This window comes from Arachis ipaensis, chromosome B04, assembly GCF_000816755.2.
Source record: "Arachis ipaensis cultivar K30076 chromosome B04, Araip1.1, whole genome shotgun sequence".
Classification (NCBI taxonomy): Eukaryota; Viridiplantae; Streptophyta; class Magnoliopsida; order Fabales; family Fabaceae; genus Arachis; species Arachis ipaensis.
Window position 1 is genome coordinate 79,109,618 of NC_029788.2, and position 19,396 is coordinate 79,129,013.

At 36.1% G+C, this 19,396-nt stretch overlaps 1 long non-coding RNA gene across 1 annotated transcript; it reads left to right on the forward strand.

The window, feature by feature from the left end:
- Nucleotides 242-1,753, forward strand: LOC110270677. The gene is made up of 2 exons (XR_002360321.1): nucleotides 242-1,205; nucleotides 1,465-1,753. It is a non-coding gene; the product is annotated as an uncharacterized LOC110270677 (long non-coding RNA).

The following is a 19,396-nucleotide window of genomic DNA, read 5'->3' on the forward strand; positions in this document are numbered from 1 at the left end:
CAATTAACATTCTTATGTTAATATTTTATGTTTAGAATGGATGATTGCTATTTTTATGTGGAATTTAAGTATTGTAAATCTTAATATTGTGTTATTAGTCATTATAATACTATAAGTTAATGTTTTATGTTTAGAATGCATAAGACTTTAGACTAATACATAATATTGTGTTATTTGTATTGACTTAAATATTTGGTATTATCAGACAATATTATTATTGATTGTGGTTATACTTTAATTTTGGAGAAGAGTTGGTTCTTGTTATATTTTTTAAGTGAATTTTACCATATCAAATGCTAGTTAGAGTTTTGAAAATTTGGATATTTTCACATGCTAGTTTACAAGAAAGTATCAAGTTAATGTAATGTTAATGGCCAGTTTTCACCCGAAATAATTGTGATCCGAAAGTGTGTAGGTTTCATCGGGTTCAGGGTCGGGTTCGGGTCTAACAAATAGGCTCGATATATATTTCGGGTCGAGTCTGGATCACATAAAACCTGGTTTCAGTCGCCCCATAAACACTCCTAGTTGACAAGTTAAAATTAATCAAATTGCAAAAGCAATAGTCAAAATTTATAGTTAGAATCGATCACAATTAGGGGTGTTCAAAACCGATCCAAACCAAACAAAATCGATCAACTGAGCCAAAAAAATCGAAAATCGAATAAACCAAAAATCGAAAAAACCGAAAAAATAATTTTTTGCTGTTTTTTTGCGGTTCGGTTCGGTTTTTGATTTTGTTAGTGAAAACCCTAACCAAACCGAATCAAACCGGTTTATTTAAAAACCCTAATATAAATAAGCAAAACCCCCTTCCCCTTAGATGACCTAGCCGCCATTCACCGTAAAGCCCCTATTCCCTAACTCTCTCCACTCCCCATTCTCACACACTCTCTTCCCACCGTTCACAAAGTCGCCGTCCTCTCAGCCCCTGGAATCGCGGACAGCACCTTCGCGGCGGCCCTTCCTCGTCGCGGTTCCATCTTCTCGGCGTGGTCCTCCTTCAATCCCTCCCTTCCTCGGCGCGGCTCTTTTTCTCCCTCCGTTCGTCGTCCTCAATGCACTGTAGCCGCCGTCTCCTCTACGCGGTGTCTCTCTAGCCTCCTCGCACCAGGAGCTTTTGTCTTCCTCCACGCACTGGAGCCACCGTCTCCTCCACGCACAAGCAGGCGCCGTCGTCGTCCATGACATTGCCTCCAAGTTAGGTATTCAATTTCTGTTTTTATTATTCTGTTGGTGATTTTATTTTGTTGTGCTTCTGCCTATGTTTTTCTATGATTCTGTGTTTACATTTTTTATTTTTAATTGTTTTATGATTCTGTTAGTGATTTTACTTTTTTGTGCTTCTGCATCTATTTTTCTTTGATTTTATTTTGATTGCTCCTTTTGTTTTTCTATGATTTTGTTTTTACAAGTGATCTTTAATTCTGTTTTTGTGATTTTGTGAATTGCGTAATTATGCAGTTTGTTGCTTACTGCGTCCTGCTCAGTGCTCAGCACTCAGCTTCACCACCACCTCTGCCTCTGTTCTGCCGTTGTCAATGATTTTAATACATGTTTTGATTTTTGATTGGTGAAATTGCTATGGTTGAATTCTATTAATGTAAAATTAGGATTAGGTTTAGGGTTTGAATTCTGTAATTGATAAATTTGGATCGAGTTAGATTCTAGGGTTTGTGAAATTGAGGCTAGGGTTTGTGAAATTGGGACATTTGTATCATAATAATGAATTTAGGGTTTGGTCTCTGTTAAATGTAATTTTTTTTATTTTTTATCTTTTTGAATAATTAAAAAAATCGAATAAACTGAACCGAACCAAACCGATTTTAATTGGTTTGATTTGGTTCGGATGGTCTCAGCAAAAAAATCGAACTAAACCGAACCACAGATTTAATAAACGATCGGATCGGATGGCTTTTTTCTAAATAACCAAACCAAACTGCACCACGAACACCCCTAATCACAATTATATAATTTTTACCGTTTGTTTGAAACCATTTAATATGAAAAAAGAATTTTATTTAAAAAAAAGAATTTATTTTTATTTAAAACCTAATTTTATGATTTGGAATGACTTAATATATTAATAGATTGATATTCAATTTTTTATAGGGGTGGCAACATGTACCCTACCCGTGGGTATCCAACCCGACTCCACCCAGTCGGGTAGGGTTGCCAACCCGATCCGCAACGGGTAAGGTAGGGTGCGGGTAGGGTTCTCGTGCGGGTCGGGTAGGGTGCTGGTTGAGTCTCAATCCTACCCGACCAACCCGCACCCTATATATGTATAATATTATATACTTATACGAAAATATGTTTTAAGTGGATGTTGAAGCAAAGACCTCTTATTAAATACAAAAGATCCTTAGTCATTAAAAGAAGATCATTAATTGATAATTTAATATATTTTTTTAACATAAAAGTCAGTTCTATTTTAAATTATCATCAAGTTATATAATAATATTGTATCTTTTTTGTAACCCGCGGATAGGGTCGGGTACCCGCGGGTTAAGAGCGGATATGGTTAGGGTTGAGTTTATATAAAAATCTCAACCTGCGAGTAGGGTTAGGGTTGGCTCCAAACCCTATTCTACCCTACCCATTGCCACTCCTAATTCTTTAGTTAGGAATAATTTTTATTTGAATTAATTTTTTTGTTTTAATTTTATCCTTGATAATTAATTTGACATATTAAGTTTAAATAATGTGAGAATTAATTTGAAAATTAGATCTTTTTTGTTGGATTTTTTTAAATAAATAAAATAAATATTTTCTTTATCGAAATAAATAATTTCTACCGTTTTTATCAAAATGTATCGGATATTATATCTCGTTTACAGTGTAAACGAAATAATACTACACATATATCGTTTACACTGTAAACGAGATAAGACTATATGATTATGATGTACATATTTCATTTACAGTGTAAATGAGATACATGTAGTATTATTTTGTTTACACTGTAAACGAGATATGTGAATAATTATGACGTTTACTGTGTAAACGAGGTACGTTACGACAAATTTTCAACCGCTATAAAACGATGTGCAACTCTTTGTATTCTCCACAAACATTTCACTACTTCTTCTCTACCTTTTTATGTCGAAAATAAGACAATGTCTATTAGTAGTGGATATTTGATTGTAAGTGTATCCCAATTGTTGTATGAGAATCCTGTTCTATTGCGTACCTGGCGATTAAATTCTTTGTCCGAGCTGAAGAGTCTATATTGAGTAGCGTCGGTGGTAGCGGGAGAAAAGAGATTGGAAGGGTGGGGTGTAGGTTGCTAGCACCAATGAAAAATAGGATTTTTTTGGTTTCGCCTATTTTGCCTCCATGGCAACGAACATGTGTGCTTGATGTTTGACATCCATGGGAGAATCATGACTGAATAAGTGACGGAGCTTTCTGCGGATGTTGGTGATATTGGTGGGCAGACCTAGCTCTTCAGACTTCGTGCAAGATGACCCACCTCTCGCACCACCACCGCTACATGTTGCTCGTTCAATAGAGGACATGGATGTCGACAATAAGGACTTAGACGAGGTGTATGTTGCAGATAGCAACGATAGCGATTCTTCTAAAGATGATGACAAGGAGGAGTTTGTATCGGAGACCCTAGTCGAGCCATCACGTCGGTATCTTCTGCCTACCCGGCACCTAATTTTGGCCTTTTCATATGTACCAGTCACTATCATACATTGGACATTGACACAATGCAAGAGAAAAATTCATTTTACAACACCGGTGAAGACGATTACAACTTAGACGGTGGTGTGGAGTTTTCGGTTGGTCACAGATTCAAAAGCAGAGATGCAGTATTGTAGGGCGTAAAGAATTACAGCATTCGTAAAAGTGCTGAGTACCGAGTTACAGAATTGGATCGATTAAAGTACCATATGCGTTGCCAACAATATGAAGCAGGCTGCCCTTGGAGTCTCCGTGTTGCTCTCCGACAGAATCTTGGATATTGGTAAGCTCAAGTTTACTTGTGTTATACATTCTCAGTTATCATTGTTATGCTTGTACAATTGAACCACGGTTGTTCTATTTCGTTAGGAAGTCACGTAGGGTGGGAGGAGTGCACGCCTGTTTAGCACTCACCATGTCTCAGGACTACCAACAGTTGGACAGTAGTCTCATCTGCCGTGTGATCATCCTGTTGATACAATTGTCGCCATTCGTCAGTATCTTTGTCCTAGGCAAAGCTATCACTTCATGTCCTCGTACAGAAAGATCTGGATGGTGAAACAAAAGGCAATTGTGCAGATACATGGTGATTGAGAGGAGTCATATAATAAGGTGCTGAGGTTGATGCAGGCACTGCAAAGTTGTTGTCCTGGAACGATATGTGAGATTAGGGCTGTACCGTATTAGAGAAAAGTTGACGAAATGGGTGAAAAACAATTCCAAAGAGCACTATAAATGAATTGTATATATAGGCTGCGTTTAGCCTTATCTCATTTACAGTGTTAACGAAATAAAATTGCACGTATCTTGTTTATAATGTAAATGAGATAAGGCCCTTACACAACACGTGTATAAATATGATACGACCATGCATTTTCATGCCTGATCTCGTTTATAGTATAAACGAGATACGTGTATTCTTATTTTATTTACACGGTAAACGAAATAAAACATAAGGTGTATTTTTGTAAAAATGCCACAAATTACATATTTCGATTAATAAAATATTTATTTAAAAAAAGTTTTTTTTGGCTCATTTACAAATGAAGAAAAAATAAAAATTAAAATTCTCAAAGAAATTTAAATCATTTATTTTTAGTTGTCAAAAAAAAATTCAATTCTTGAGTAAATTAAATTCCTAGTATTTCAAATGAGCTCTTGTAGTTTTCTATAATCTTCTTGTTCCTATCAACGTTGATGAATTTAATTTGCACTTCTCTTAGATATTTGAATGCGGTGTCATATTTAAAATTTCAATAATCTTCTAGTAATGATAACAAGCTTATTTACATATCTAGCTAACATCGCTTGTCTTAAACTAAACTTGTAAAATTAATTATTTCGAGCATCTTCAATTTGTAAGTTATTAATGAGCTTAGTTTAATCTTCAACATCTCTTTTTAAACTAAAATTAATAAAATCTTTTTCTTTCTTCAACTTGATCATCGTGAGGATAATACTAATAATCTCTTTACTCATGTTGGTTCGAAAATTTTCAATCTTTATGAACAAAATCTTTTTGAATATTCAAACCTTTTTCTGAATTTAGTTCTTTGCAAATGGTCTTATTACTGACCTTGAGCTTTTGCTTTAAAAATTGAACTCATGATTTCTTTTTAATATTTACGGAATATAATGTCAAATTTTTTTCACTCTTTAAATTTGTTATAGTTGATGATGATACTGATTCCTTTTCTCGTATAACAAACTTTAAAACATTTTCTATTTCATATAATCTGCGTCAAATTTTTTTATATTTCTAATGTAGGACTTGCTGTATAGTCACTATCTATGTGATTGTACCTTACTAGTATCATGTGAAGAATTTTTTCTACTATAATTTTTATTATAGTGGCAATTAAATATTCTTCTAAGCTATAACATCAACTTCTTTTCATAAACTTTTATCAACAAGACTTCAAAGATTACAAACTTTTTCTGAGTAGAGATTATATATCTCCTAAATGCTTTGCTTTTCTGTTGATTTGGAAACATCAATATCATGACTATAATAAATCAACATGAGAACGCTCTAGTAAAAACTCTTTTGCTTAAAAACCTCTCTAACAAGAACACTTTTATTTTCATAAACACTTTAAAGTGAGCAAGCTATTCTCACTAATTCTCCAATTGTTCACAAATTGACCACCCTAAATTGAATTGACTCGATAAACAAAGAACTACATGAGGACTCTCCTTTTTCACAAACTCTCAAATAATTAGTGCTGAATAAAACCAGTTATAATATCACACAAATTTAATTTGCCCTGGATCACGCTCTCATACAACTACTTGAAGAACAATACAATATAACTTCAATATAATTTTCTCTCAATAATAATAACACAATATACTAGAAAGAGGAATAATACTACAACAATAATACATCTCTCTCTATTGTCTATTATACTCCCTTAATAGAAGGGAAGAGAAAATTCTCAACATAACTCTATATCTTCACGTGAATGATACCATTTAACCATTATATATGATGCCCATTTATAGACTTTAATATGCTAAGTTTCTCAATCACTAAGTCATTCCTAATCAACTCCAACTAATATTTCTATAAGGTTCTAGCATAACAAGTTGGCAACTTGTTTTGACTTAGTCAAATTATATAACTTTTATAATTTTTTATAATCTTCTTGCCCTTATCAATATTGATGAATTCAATTTGCACTTATCTTAAATACTTGGATATAAGTTGTTATATTTAAAGCTTCTACAATATTCTAGCAACTTGATCAATGATAACTACATATCTAATATTGCTTTTCTTAAACTAAGCTTGTAGGATTAATTATTCAAAGCATCTTTTTCAATTTGAATATAACTTATTAATGAGCTTAGTTTAATTTCTGACCGATATATTTGACCATTGCTTGAAAGTAAGGTCATAAACCATTAAAATCCTTTGATCTCACTTTCATTGACCTCATCAAAGAATGAGTGGAAAATCTAACATTCTAGTCACAGACAAAATGAAGTTGTTGAAAGCTCCAATTAAGTAGTGGAATAAAAGATTTAAAATTTTCAAGAGCTAAATCTAAATACAATTTTTATGGATGAAATAATAACTCAATCATAAAAATGTTGAGTTTAAAATAAAAAAAATTATTTCTTTTAAAACAACTGCTTAATAAATTTTATCCATTTAAATGTAATCTATGCAAATAATTTTTTTTTTCCGACTTAAAGCCATTATTTAGACAATTAAATGATAAAGTATTCAATTTAAATTAGTTGGTTCATGAATTTTTTTCGATAAATAATTGTACAAAAAATTATTATTTCACTTGTGCTGCAAAATTTCACATCATTTTTTTCTATATGTTTAAAATATTTTATGAAAATTTAAATAAACATAAATTATACTTTTATGTATCTAACTAAAAGATATGATAATTGGGTCACAAATTTGGATATGTAAACTCTTTCACCTTTCTTGACAAATTATGTGCTTTTCTGCTTGCTTTTTATGATTTTGCATTTTTTTTCTTTTATCCAAACTTTATTGTTGGAAAGAATTTTAGCATTCAAATGCTTTTTGAAACCTCCTATAATTGTATTTATTTTAATAAATACAATCTAGATATAATAGTAATATAATGTCAATTATTATTCAAATAGTTAACAAAATAAACAAATGACTTGACAATTACACTCCATTATCATGATTGTGGTGTTATAGATTTGAAATCTTTCACCTGCATTTTCTACAAAAAGATAAATAAAGAATGAGAGTACTGTAAAATAAATAAATAAATAAGGAAGAAAAAATAGATATAAAATAAAGAAACGTAAATAGATAAATTTAATATTAATATAAAATGTTATATTTTCAACGTTATTAAATTCATTCTCTCTTGAGAATGGACATTCACATAATCAACCTTATCACAACACTCTCCTTTGGATGTCCATTTAGCATTATGCCTTGTTATAACCTTACTAAAGAAAAACCCAATGGAAAAAATTTTAGTGAAGAAAAAAGAGTACAAAATCCTTTGTGATGGGGACTGACTCATTAAAAATATTGTCAAGAAAAACCCAATGGAAAAAAATCTGACCAAGAAAAAAAGAGTACAGTCTCCCCTTCTTGTAGACATGATTTAATATCTTGAAATCGGCGCATCCCAATTTGATGTACCAATCTTTCAAAAGAGGATTTTTGGAGTGACTTTGTTGGACATCAATTATTCCTTAATTTTGAAGATCATGAGCGAAAAAGAATTTGGGTAAAATATGCTTTGTTCTATCACCTTTGATGTATCCACCCTTAAGTTGAGTAATGCATGCTGTATTATCTTTAAACAGGACAGTTGGAGCTATCTTCTGATCAATTAGTCCACATGATGATATAATATATTGGATCAGACTCTTGAACTAAAAACACTCGTGACTTGTTTCATGTATCGCTAGTATTTCGACATGATTAGAGGAGGTTGCTGCTATCGTCTGTTTCGTGGACCTCCATGATATACCTGTATCACCATACGTGAATAGGTATCCTATTTGAGATCTCCCTTTGTGTGGACCAGACAAGTATCTAGCATCTATATAGTCAACTAATTGTGACTTGGATCCATATGGATAAAACAATCACATATCAACCGTTCCATGAAGATATCAAAAGATTTGTTTGATTCCATTCCAATGTCTTCTGGTTGGAGAGGAACTATACCTTGCTAGTAAATTCACAACAAATGATATGCCAGACTGTGTATTATTAGCAAGATACATGAGTGCTCCAATGGCACTGAGATATGTAACACCTTAATTACCCTAAGCCTTACCTCGCGTCGTAAAGCAAAGGTTAATCAAAGGTTACGACAATTCTAAAACTTGTACTTAAATATATATAGAAAGAAATAATAATTCTAGAAGCCTGATGAAGAATTAAGCTCAAAAACAGAGTTCAAAAGTGAAAAACATTCACACGAAGCTACACTAATCGAAGCGCAAGATATACATACAGATAAATACCCCCCTCATTCCACTTATCCCACACACTACTCAGACACCTTTAACCCTCACTTGGCCGAATTGCTTTTCTCCCTCCATCTTCATCTATTTTCTTCTTCTTCTACTCTATTCTTCTCTTTTGTTTATTTTTTCTCGAGGACGAGCAAAGCTTTAAGTTTGGTGTTGGAAAAGCCTTGCTTTTTGCTTTTCATTCCTACTTATGGCACCCAAGACCAGAGAACCCTCTAGAAAGAGGAAAGGAAAGGCCGTAACCACTACCTCCGAATCTTGGGAGATGGAGAGATTCATCACCAAAGCCCACCAAGACCACTTCTATGAAGTAGTGGCAAAGAAAAAGGTAATCCCTGAGGTCCCTTTTAAGCTTAAGAAGAATGAGTATCCGGAGATCCAACATGAAATCCGAAAAAGAGGTTGGGAAGTCCTAACCAATCCCATCCAAGAGGTTGAGATCTTAATGGTGCAAGAGTTCTATGCTAATGCATGGGTCACAAAAAATCATGACATTAGTGTGAACTCTCATCCTAAAAATTAGAGCACCATGGTCCGAGGGAGAATCTTAGACTTTAGCCTGGAAAGTGTGAGGTTGGCGTTCAACTTGCCTTTGATGCAAGGAGACCCACATCCTTATACTAGAAGAGTCAATTTTGATCAAAGGCTGGATCAAGTGCTCTCAGACATCTGTGTAGAAGAAGCACAGTAGAAAAGGAAATCCCAAGGCAAGCCTATCCAACTAAGAAGGCCTGACCTCAAGCCCATAGCTAGAAGATGGTTGAAATTTATCTAATGCTCTATCATCCCTACTAGCAACCAGTCCGAAGTGACCATAGACCGAGCCATCATGATTGATGAGCGAATATTTTATACGCTTTTTGGGGGTTAATTTCATGTAGTTTTTAGTATGATTTGGTTAGTTTTTAGTATATTTTCATTAGTTTTTAGGCAAAATTTATATTTTTGGACTTTACTATGAGTTTGTGTGTTTTTCTGTAATTTCAGGTATTTTCTGGCTGAAATTGAGGGAGCTGAGCAAAAATCTGATTCAGGCTGAAAAAGGACTGCTGATGCTATTGGATTCTGATCTCTCAACACTCGGAATGGATTTTCTGGAGCTATAGGAGTCCAATTGGCGCGCTTCCAATTGCGTTGGAAAGTAGACATCTAGGGCTTTCCAACAATATATAATAGTTCATACTTTTCTCAAGGATAGACGACGTAAACTGGCGTTCAACGCCAGTTCCATGTTGCAGTCTGGCATCCAGCGCCAGAAACAGGTTACAAGTTGGAGTTCAACGCCAGAAACAGGTTACAACCTGGCGTTGAACGCCCAAAATAGCCCAGACACGTGAGAAGCTTAAGTCTCAGCCCCAGCACACACCAAGTGGGTCCCAGAAGTGGATTTCTGCACTATCTATCATAGTTTACTCATTTTCTGTAAACCTAGGTTACTAGTTTAGTATTTAAACAACTTTTAGAGATTTATTTTGGGGATCATGACATTTTAGATCTGAAATTTGTACCTTTTGGCAGCATGAGTCTCTAAACCCCATTGTTGGGGGTGAGGAGCTCTGCAGCGTCTCGATGAATTAATGCAAGTATTTCTATTTTCCTTTCAAAGATGCGTGTTCCTATATAAGATATTCATTCGTGCTTAATTATAGAGAAGGTGATGATCTGTGACACTCATCACCTTCCTTAATCCATGAACGTGTGTCTGACAACCACCTCCGTTCTACATCAGATTGAATGAGTATCTCTTATATTCCTTAATCAGAATCTTTGTGGTATAAGCTAGATGGATGGCGGCATTCATGAGAATCTGGAAAGTCTAAACCTTGTCTGTGGTATTTGGTGCACGAAATTGTGATCTCCAGGCTCGAACAAATCCTGGTAATGGCTCCAGAGCTTGGTGCTCTGATCCTAATTCATAATTGTCACAACTTCGATACAACTAACCAGCAAGTGCATTGGGTCGTCCAAGTAATACCTTACGTGAGTAAGGGTCGAATCCCATGGAGATTGTTGGTATGAAGCAAGCTATGGTCACCTTGTAAATCTCAGTCAGGCGGATATAAAATAATCATGGAGTTTTCGAATAATATTCTATGGAGTGTAGAAACTCTACCGTTAAAAATACATAAGTGAAGGTCCAGGCATGGCCAAGATGGCCAGCCCCCTAAAACGTGATCAAAGGATCATAAGGTAATCCAAAGATGCCGAATACAATAGTAAGAGGTCCTATTTATAATAAACTAGCTACTAGGGTTTACATGAGTAAGTATTTGATGTATAAATCCACTTCCGGGGCCCACTTGGTGTGTGTTTGGGCTGAGCTTAAGTGTTGCACGTGCAGAGGCCATTTGTGGAGTTGAACGCCAGTTTTTGTGCCAGTTTGGGCGTTCAACTCTGGTTTTGGATCTTTTTCTGGCGCTGGACGCCAGATTTGGGTAGAAAGCTGGCGTTGAACGCCAGTTTACGTCGTCTATTCTTGGTCAAAGTATGGACTATTATATATTGCTGGAAAGCCCTGGATGTCTACTTTCCAACGCAATTGGAAGCGCACCATTTCGAGTTTTGTAGCTCCAGAAAATCCACTTTGAGTGTAGGGAGGTCAGAATCCAACAGCATCAGCAGTCCTTTTTCAACCTTTGAATCTGATTTTTGCTCAAGTCCCTCAATTTCAGCCAGAAAATACCTGAAATCATTCAGAGGAGGAATACTCATCAGAGCTCATGAATCGCATAAGGAGGTTCAATGGGATCTCTATGGTCTCTAGATAGGCCTCAGAGTCCTTTGGTTCCTCAGAGGGAAGCTCCTTATTAATCACTGGACGTCCCAGAAGGTCTTCCTCCTTGGGATTCACGTCCTCTCCTCTCCTCACAGGTTCGGCTATGGCGCTTATGTCAATGGCCTTGCACTCTCCTTTTGGATTCTCTTCTGTATTGCTTGGGAGAGTACTATGAGGGATTTCAGAAAATTTCTGAAAGGTTATTTCTGGATTGTTGTAATTTAGCTTCTCTTAATTTTTTTTTTCAGAGTCCTTTCAGGTTCTGGATCTGCTTTCACAAGAATGTTCTTATCCTTGCTCCTGCTCATATGACAAAGAAGAAGGCACAGAAAAATAATAATAATAATAGAGATCCTTTATACCACAGTATAGGGATCCCTGTGTGAGTAGAAAAAGAGGGGGAGACAAATAATGTAATATAATGGAAGAAACACAACTGTGAGGAGGCTAGAGATGTGAGATGAGATGTTAGGATATGAATGAATAAATAGAATAAGATGGGAGAGAGGGAATTTTCGAAAATATTTTTGGAAAAGAGTTAGTGATTTTCGAAAATGGTTTTTGAAAAATGTTAGTAATTTTCGAAAATTTTTGAAATCAAAAATAAAAAATGAAAAATAAAAATAATTATTTAATTAAAAAGAAATTTTTGAAAAAGAGGGAAGATATTTTCGAAAATTAGAGAGAGAGAGTTAGTTAGGTAGTTTTGAAAAAGTTAAGAAACAAACAAAAAGTTAGTTAGTTAGTTGAAACAAATTTTGAAAACCAATTTTGAAAAGATAAGATGTTAGGCCACTGAGGTAATTAGTTGAAAGCCAATCCCAAAGCAGTTTGGGTATGGCTTTACAGCCAGATAGGCTTCAACATGCTTCATGAGGCACTAGAATTCATTCTTAAAAATTTTGAAGCCATATAATAATTTATTTTTGAAAACAAATATATTTTTTTTTTCGAAAACAGATGAGAAATTTTTGAAAGATTTTTGAAATTTTTTTTTTTTGAAAATAAAATAAAAAGAAATTACGTAATCTGAGCAACAAGATGAACCGTCAGTTGTCCAAACTCAAACAATCCCCGGCAACGGCGCCAAAAACTTGGTGCACGAAATTGTGATCTCCAGGCTCGAACAAATCCTGGTAATGGCTCCAGAGCTTGGTGCTCTGATCTTAATTCATAATTGTCACAACTTCGATACAACTAACCAGCAAGTGCACTGGGTCGTCCAAGTAATACCTTACGTGAGTAAGGGTCGAATCCCACGGAGATTGTTGGTATGAAGCAAGCTATGGTCACCTTGTAAATCTCAGTCAGGCGGATATAAAATAATCATGGAGTTTTCGAATAATAAATAATAGAATAGGGATACAGATACTTATGTAATTCATTGGTAGGAATTTAAGATAAGCGAATGGAGATGCTTTTCGTTCCTCTGAACCTCTGCTTTCCTGCTATCTTCATCCAATCTGTCTCATTCCTTTCCATGGCTGGCTTTATGTGATACATCACCACTGTCAATGGCTACTTTCGGTCATCTCTCGGGAAAATGATCCAATGCCCTGTCACGGCATGGCTAATCGGTCGAGTAGGATTATGGGATTGGATGGCTGTGACGAGCTTCAAACTCACGAGTGTTGGGCGTAGTGACAGACGCAAAAGGATCAATGGATCCTATTCCAGCATGAGTGGGAACCGACAGATGATTAGCCGTGTAGTGACAGCGCACGTGGACCTTTTTCACTGAGAGGACGGATGGTAGCCATTGACAACGGTGATCCACCAACATACAGCTTGCCATGGAAGGAACTTTGCACTTTTGCATGCATGAGGGAAGAGGAAAACAAGGGAAAAGCTGAAATTCAGAAGACAAAGCATCTCCAAAACCCCTACATATTCTCCATTACTGCATAATAAGTATTTATTTCATGCTCTTTTATTTTTCGCAATTCAAACTGATAATCATAATTAATCTTCTGACTAAGATTTACAAGGTAACCATAGATTGCTTCAAGCCAACAATCTCCGTGGGATCGACCCTTACTCACGTAAGGTATTACTTGGACGACCCAGTGCACTTGCTGGTTAGTTGTGCGGGGTTGTGAAAAGTGTGAATCACAATTTCGTACACCAATGATCCATTGCATCATGCTCAGAACTGAGGTGGAAGTACATGAGGTGATACCTCAAGAGTTGTACAAAGTGGCGGACAAGCCCTCCACCCAAGCAAGGTTAGCTTTCCCTTATCTTATCTGTCACCTATGCAATTCAGTTGGGATTGTCATAGAAGGTGACATTCCAATTGAGGAAGACAAGCCCATCACTGAAAGAAGGATGGAGCATACTAGAGAGCCAGCACATGAACCACAACATGAGCATGTGGAGCCGCCTCAACATGAAATCCCTGAGATGCCTCAGGGGATGTATTTTCCTCCTCAAAGCTATTGGGATCAATGGCATACTTCCATGGAAGAATTAAGCTCTAACATGAATTAGCTGAGGATAGAGCATCAAGAGCATTCCACTATCATCAATGAAATTATCATCAATGAAATTAGAGAAGATCAAAGAGCTATAAGGGAATAACAACAGAGACAAGGGCGTGACATTGAAGACATCAAGCACTCTATTGGATTCTCTAGAGGAAGTGGTAGTCGCCGTCACTAAGGTGGTCCTGTTCCATCACCCCTTGCTTTTATGTTATTTTTCTGTTTTTCATTATGTTTTGTTTTCTGTTCTCGTGTTCTTACTGCATGATCATTTCTATCTATGTCTTAAAGTTATAAAATGTTCCATATATCTCTCACCTTACTTAAAAGAAAATTTTATTTGAAAAAGAATTGAGAGATATATGAATTTCAAGTTTTACCTTAAGAATAGTTCAACTATCTTGATGTGGTGGCATTGCTTTTGTTTTCAAAATGTATGAATGAACAATGCATATTTGAAATTGGAATTAAGGATGTTGGCTCTTGAAAGAATAATGAAAAAGGAGAAGTATTATTGGTGATTTGAAAAATCCAAAAATTGATTCTTGAAGCAAGAAAAAGCAGAAAAAAGAAAAGAAAAATATGTTGTAATAAAATAAATATATATATATATATATATATATATATATATATACATGCATGCGAAAAAAAAAAAGAGAATTTTTAAAAAAAAGCCAATAAGCTTGATAAACCACTATTTCATGGTTTATCTTATGCTCATTTGAGTGGTTTCTATCAAGTCTTTGCACACTTATTCATACAAATTGCATGGTTTTACAATTCCTTCCTAGTTTTGTTCTATGATTGAAAACTTGCTTCCTAAAGTCTTTAATTTATGTATTTTAATTCTCCTTTATACCATTCGATGCCGTGATCCGTGTGTTCAGTGTTTCAGACTTTATAGGGCAGGAATGGCTTGGAGGATGGAGAGGAAGCTTGCAAAAATGGAAGGAGCACAAGAAATGAAGGAGACAACCAGCGAGCATCGACGCGCATGCATGGCTCACGCGTGCGCGTGATCTGGAGATTTTCACAGCGACGTGTGCGCGTACCTGATGCGTATGCGTGGATTGGAGTTCTGCAAGACGACGTGTGCGCATACCTGACGCGTACACGTGACACGTGAAGATGACCAGCGACGCGTACGCGTGACTGACGCGTACGCGTGACAAGCGCGATCTGCAGAAATAACAGCAAATGCTAGGGGCGATTTTGGGCCGAGTTTGGACCCAATTTTTGGCTCAGAAACACAGACTAGAGCCAGGGAATAGCAGAGACTCAGCACACATTCTCATTATTCATAATTTTTTAGGTTTAGATGTAGTTTCTAGAGAAATAGGCTCTCTCCTCTCTCTTAGGTTTTAGGATTAGAATTTCTTCTTCTTCTCAATTCCAGGTTCAATGTTCCTTTAATTTAGTTTCTTTTCTACTTTTATTTGTCTTAGTACTCTAGTTTATCTATTTTACATTCTTAGCTTTGGTTGAGTAATTGGTGACACTTGAGTTATCAAACTCCCTTGTTGATTGATAATTGGAAATTGCTTATTGATTTGGATCCCTCTAAAGCTAGTCTTTCCTTAGAGTTGACTAGGACTTGAGGAATCAAATTGATTAGTCCACTTGACTTTCCTTTATTTAGTAAGGGTTAACTAAGTGGGAGCAATAACCAATTCTCATCACAATTGATAACATGTTCAATGTTCCTTTAATTTAGTTTCTTTTCTACTTTTATTTGTCTTAGTACTCTAGTTTATCTATTTTACATTCTTAGCTTTGGTTGAGTAATTGGTGACACTTGAGTTATCAAACTCCCTTGTTGATTGATAATTGGAAATTGTTGATTGGTGTGCAAAATCGTGATCATTCCATTCCTTGGTAACGGCGCTAAAAACTCAATACGCACGTTCATGATCTTATATCTATTTCACAACTTCGTACAACTAACCAGCAAGTGCACTGGGTCGTCCAAGTAATAAACCTTACGTGAGTAAGGGTCGATCCCACGGAGATTGTCGGCTTGAAGCAAGCTATGGTCACCTTGTAAATTTCAGTCAGGCGGATTAAATTGTATTAAGAAATTATAGTTGATGAAAGTAAATAAAATATAAAATAGGATAGTGGTACTTATGTAATTCATTGGTGAGAATTTCAGATAAGCGTATAGAGATCATAAGTGAGAATGATGATGACTGTCATGATCATCACATCCATCATATTGAAGTGCGAATGAATATCTTAGAAGCGAAATAAGTTGAATTGAATAGAAAAACAGTAGTACTTTGCATTAATCTTTGAGGAACAACAGAGCTCCACACCTTAATCTATGGTGTGTAGAAACTCTACCGTTGAAAAATACATAAGTGAAAGGTTCAGGCATGACTGAATGGCCAGCCCCCATGATCTAAGAACTAAACATCCCAAGATGTCTAATACAATAGTAAAATGTCCTATATATACTAGACTAGCTACTAGGGTTTACAAAAATAAGTAATTGATGTAAAAATCCACTTTCGGGGCCCACTTGGTGTGTGCTTGGGCTGAGCTTGAATTTTACACGTGGAGAGGTCATTCTTGGAGTTGAACGCCAGTTTGTAACGTGTTTCTGGCGTTGAACTCCACTTTGCAACTTGTTTCTGGCGCTGGACGCCAGACTGCAGCATGGAACTGGCGTTCAACGCCAGTTTGCATCGTCTAAAATCGGGCAAAGTATGGACTATTATATATTGCTGGAAAGCTATGGATGTCTACTTTCCAACGCAATTAAAAGTGCGCCATTTGGAGTTTTGTAGCTCCAGAAAATCCACTTTGAGTGCAGGGAGGTCAGAATCCAACAGCATCTGCAGTCCTTCTTCAACCTCTGAATCTGATTTTTGCTCAGGTCCCTCAATTTCAGCCAAAAAATACCTGAAATCATATAAAAAACACACAAACTCATAGTAAAGTCCAGAAATATGATTTTTAATAAAAAAACTAATAAAAATATACTAAAAACTAACTAAATCATAATGAAAACATACTAAAAACAATGCCAAAAAGCATATAAATTATCCGCTCATCACAACACCAAACTTAAATTGTTGCTTGTCCCCAAGCAACTGAAAATCAAATAGGATAAAATCCTTGCCTTTTGGTTTTAAGGGTTATTGGCTTTTTGCTCTTGCCTTTTGGTTTTAAGAGCTTTTGGCTTTTTCTGCTTGCTTTTTCTTTTTCTTTCTCCTTCTTTTTTTTTTCGCAAGCTTTCTGTATTCACTGCTTTTTCTTGCTTCAAGAATCATTTTTATGATTTTTTAGATTATCAAATAACATTTTTCCTATTCATCATTCTTTCAAGAGCCAACATATTTAACATTCTTAAACAACAACTTCAAAAGACATATTCACTATTCAAGCATTCATTCAGAAAACAAAAAGTATTGTCACCACATCAAAATAATTAAACTAGTTTCAAGGATGAATTCGAAACCATGTACTTCTTGTTCTTTTGTAATTAAAATATTTTTCATTCAAGAGAGGTAATGGATTCATAGGACATTCATAACTTTAAGGCATAGACACTTAAATACTAATGATCATGTAGTAAGACACAAACATAAATAAACATAAAGCTCAAAAATCGAAAAACAGTAAATTTAAGAACAAGGAATGAGTCCACCTTAGTGATGGTGGCGTTTTCTTCTTGAAGAACCAATGATGTCCTTGAGCTCTTCTATGTTTCTTCCTTGTCTTTGTTGCTCCTCCCTCATAACTCTTTGATCTTCTCTAATTTCATGGAGGATGATGGAGTGCTCTTGGTGCTCCTATCCTTAGTTGCTCCCAATAATTGTGTGGAGGAAAATGCATCCCCTGAGGTATCTCAGGGATCTCTTGATTTGCAGTCAAATGTTCTACCACTGAGCTATAGACCCTTGATGGAAGCTTTTGTCTCTTTCTAGAGGTTTCTCTGGCCTTAGGTGCCATCAATGGTTATGGAAAAATAAAAAAGCAATGCTTTTTCCACACCAAACTTAGAATGTTTGCTCGTCCTCGAGCAAAAGAAGAAAGAATAGAAGAAGAAGAAGAAGATATGGAGGAGATGGAGGGATGTGTGTATTCGGCTATATGGGTGGGATTGGGTGGGAAAGAGATTTTGAATTTTGAAGGTAGGTGGGGTGTATGGATGTGAGTGGTGAATGGAAAACAGAAGAGAGATTGAGGTGATTGATGAAGGGTTCTTGGGAAAGGGTGATATAGGATTATGAGGAGGGAAGGTGAGTGGAGGTATGTGGAGATCCTGTGGGATCCACAGATCCTGAGGTGTCAAGGATTTACATCCCTGCACCAATTAGGCATGTAAACGCCTTTGCATGCAATTCTGGCGTTTAAACGCTGAATTGATGCTTGTTCTGGGCGTTCAATGCCCAGATGCAGCATGTTTCTGGCGTTCAGCGCCAACTCTATGCTCTGTTCTGGCGTTGAACGCCAGCCAGATGCTCTTTACTGGCGTTTAAACGCCAGTAAGTTCTTCCTCCAGGGTGTTCTATTTTCAATGCTGTTTTTCATTATGTTTTCGATTTTTCAGTAGTTTTTGTGACTCCATATGATCATCAACCTAATAAAACATGAAATAATAAAGAGAAAATAAAATAGATATGATTAAATAACATTGGGTTACCTCCCAACAAGCATTTTTTTAATGTCAATAGCTTGATAGTGAGCTCTCATGGAGCCTCAAAGATAATCAGAGCAAGTTTGGGACCTCCCAACACCAAACTTAGAGTTTGGTTATGGCCTCCCAACACCAAACTTAGAGTTTGACTGTGGGGGCTTTGGTTGACTCTGTAGTGAGAGAAGCTTTTCATGCTTCCTCTCCATGGTTACAGAAGGAGGTCCTTGAGTTTTAAACACAAGGTAGTCCTCATTCAGTTGAAGGATCAATTCTCCTCTGTCTACATCAATCACAGCTCTTGCTGTGGCTAGGAAGGGTCTTCCAAGGATGATAGATTCATCCTCTTCCTTCCCAGTGTCTAGGATTATGAAATCAGCAGGGATTTAAAGGTCTTCAACCTTTACTAACATGTCCTCTACTAGTCCATAAGCCTGCTTTCTTGAGTTGTCTGCCATCTCTAGTGAGATTCTGGCAGCTTGTACCTCAAAGATTCCCAATTTCTCCATTACAGAGAGGGGCATGAGGTTTATCCCTGACCCAAGGTCACATAGAGCCTTCCCAAAGGTCATGGTGCCTATGGTACAAGGTATTAAGAACTTTTCAGGATCCTGTTTCTTCTAAGGCAATGTCAGTTTATCCAGATTACTTAGTTCATTGGTGAGCAAGGGAGGTTCTTCTTCTCAAGTCTCATTACCAAATAATTTGGCATTCAGCTTCATGATTGCACCAAGGTACTTGGCAACTTGCTCTTCAGTAACATCTTCATTCTCTTCAGAAGAAGAATACTCATCAGAGCTCATG